Here is a 3191-nt window from a genome sequence, read left to right on the forward strand (position 1 = left end):
CACATGTATACACACAAACACACACACACCGTACACATGTATACACTCAAACGTGTTTGTGTACATCTCTCTCGTACACATGTATACACACACAGAACATATCCACACAGGTTAATCTAATTACACCGTGACGTCACAGACTTACAGTAAGAGAACCTTGAAAGCACTCCACAAAATATTCCAGATTTTGGGAATTTCCACACTTTTCCAGACCGGCATATGAACCCGTGATATCGTGATGAACTTAATCGAAGTTGTTTTTCATTTTTTATTTAATTCAACTTTTTTTTTTTTTTAATAGTCAAGATACTTAAAAATATACACCTGAAAACATTTGAAAATCTCAAAAAATTTTGTTGTAAGATTACATTATATTAACATGTTGGATTCTAGAAATTTCTATCCAAATACAATATTAAGATATTAAAAAAAAAAAAAAACAACAACAACAACAACAACATACAAACGTGTTGATTTATATATATTTACACACACGTTATATATAAATATTAAATTCTTCGATTTTATTTTTAAATCTACTCAATCATTCTGGTAGCCTTACTATTTCGAAGTTTTTTTGGGGGGGGGGAACACAAACAAACAAACAATAATAAACATCTTTAACGGTCACTGGAATAAAGCTGGTGTGACGTTGGACGCTCGATATTCGTGGAAATTAAGGGACCGTCTCTAAAGTTACATACAACATTGTTAAACACGATTCTAACTTCAATAGCATTTGAAGGGAATGACTCACAGTCATATAACCAAGTGTACAGTGTTCATCCAGGGGTCAGGTATGATGCACACCTCAAAATTTAAAATGAAATTTACATACATGTGTGTTTGTGTGTGTGTATATATATATAAACCATTCAATCCAGTACGGGTCATTTTGACCCCCTTTATGCATTCGTGAAGGTTTTTTTGGTTCATGCATTGTAGGGTTAAATATCAGAAATCTAAAAGGTGTGTCTCATACCTAACACCTAGATGAACACTTTACAGTTGGTCATATGACTGTAACTTTAGAGATGGTCCCTTAATTTCCGCGAATATCGAACGTCCAACGTCAAGCCAACTTTATTCCAGTTTAACAGTCAGGTTTTTCTTTGGGTTGCGTCCCAAACAACCCCGAGTCCCACTACATAGGGTACAGGACGCCTTTAGTGCGTTCATTAACAGAAGTGCACTTAAGTAGGTATCAGGCAGCCATTTAAGACTCCGCCCAGGACTCTCTTTTTTTTTCCCTAAAGGACGGTAGCGTTAAATGAATCAACTGAAATGCAGCACTAAAATCTAAAAATGATACCCAGACGACTTTTAATCACACAAACGGCACCCGTTTGAGATAGAAGACACGTTTCACAAACAAAAACAAGCCAATAATAACAGCTAGTTATTATTGCCGCATCAACACACAATCTGCTTGTCAAACCGCTCCATGTGTGCGCGTGAACTCCGACAACACTGAGGCTTTCTGTGAGAAATTCATCCTGAAATGACATACCTTGTGCTTCTGGAGGAGATTAATCAACAGAGGTGGCTTGTAAGGGGAATTCTGCGTTTCGAAATCCTGTAGAAAATGTATTAAAAACCGAAGGTTTCCAAGCGGAAAAAATCAGCGTGTGAGGAAAAACCCAACAACTGGAACTCTGCGTCCCTCCTTCCCTACAGCTCCAGAAAACGCACCGCCCCTTCATCGTGATAGGCTGAGCTGTTCGCCAAGTCTTTCAAACGCACAAAGATTACTGGGTGGCACATCTGTCTGTCAACGTAATCTGTGCGTTTCTATTGGTTGCCTCCAAAAGTGACTCACAAAACCCGGAAGCATGATTCTGAAGTAAACAGCGCCTACTATTGGATATTTTAATTGAATATCACAGAAACGCTGCTAATGTTATACGTTAAATAAATGACAAATAATGAACGAATAGTAATAAAAACGTTAAGAAGAAACCTAATATGTTTCTTAGTAAATGTGTTCACCTTATAACAGAGCACTAATATATGTGTGTATATATATATATATATAAGAATCAGGATAAACATGAAAAGATGAAGCTGAAGTTAATGCTAAGCTAATCTGACATGAAATAAAATCAAATTAAAGTTATTAATTCTAAAATATTGTCAGCTATAAAGATTTGGTAACCATAATTTAAAACAACAACAACAATATAAACATAATATGAATTTGCCGCTAAATAATATAAATTCACCATCAAACCTTTGTAAGTATAATATAATCACTTTTTAATGTTCCCTAATCTCCAAAATGATTTCTAACACCACACCACATTTTTACCAGTACTTCACTCTAAAATGGACGAATTTACTTCCTGTGATCGTCATCATCCTTTCGTTAACAATCTACTAGGGGAAAAAAGTTCATCTAGTAGTGCAATAAACCGATATTTTTGTCTTTAAAGGTACATTTGAGGTGTTTAGATCGTTTAAATGTTTTAAACCTGGCCATACTGCAGAGTAGAAAAGTATTTATTCCTTATCTGTGACCAGACACACCCAATGTTTTGTCAAACAATGGATGCAGACACACCTTGTGTAAATAAAGAAAGAAAGAAAGAGAAAGAAAGAAAGAAAGAAAGAAAGGACATTTGGATGCAGATACACATTGTATGTCGAGTGTCTGTTTGAAAAAAAGGAAACAAACAAAAAAAGAGGGAGCAGCAAACGAAAAAGAAGAAACCATAGATGGGAAAAGAGATGGGATGGTAAAAGAAAGAAAAGGAGAACCGTCACATCGTACTGTATGAGCTGAATATCTAGAGCTGAATGGGAAATATGCTTTGGATAAAAATCAGAGACTCCATAAAGGGACGGGCGTAACACAGCAAAACATTGACTCACCACAAAATGTGGAGGCATCAACAGGAGGATAAATCAACATGGTACAATCCAGTCGAGTCCCATGATCCGGAACCATCCACACGAGTCAAAGAGATAGAGAGAGAGAAAACAGAGAAACAAGTGAGGCCTAGTATATAAAAACAACATCAACAGTTTTCACCCATATATTGGCTTGACTCTGTTTTGTTACTCTCCTTTTTTTGACTTTCTCTTTTTGCCTCTTTTTTGATCTACATGGGTAATAAGAAAAAGTGAGAGAAACCCAGAAAGAAGTGAGATATGTTTCTGTCTCTTTTTTGGTCTCTCTTTTCAGTCTTTCT

General features: G+C 35.9%; 1 protein-coding gene across 13 annotated transcripts in view; it reads right to left on the minus strand.

Moving 5' to 3' along the window:
• The window catches only part of epb41l2 (erythrocyte membrane protein band 4.1 like 2), a 42226-nt gene extending 39276 nt beyond the window's left edge, over nt 1–2950 (minus strand). For 7 of the 13 annotated variants that reach the window (XM_053642176.1, XM_053642133.1, XM_053642184.1 and 4 more), the window contains exon 1: nt 1511–1664. The gene's annotated coding sequence lies outside the window, so the exon portion shown is untranslated. Of the gene's footprint in view, nt 1–1510; nt 1667–2871 lie in introns of those variants that run through there. The other 6 variants (XM_053642125.1, XM_053642115.1, XM_053642096.1 and 3 more) reach the window with 4 other exon arrangements.
• Nucleotides 2951–3191: the final 241 nt, after the last annotated feature.

This window comes from Ictalurus furcatus, chromosome 2, assembly GCF_023375685.1.
Source record: "Ictalurus furcatus strain D&B chromosome 2, Billie_1.0, whole genome shotgun sequence".
NCBI lineage: Eukaryota > Metazoa > Chordata > Actinopteri > Siluriformes > Ictaluridae > Ictalurus > Ictalurus furcatus.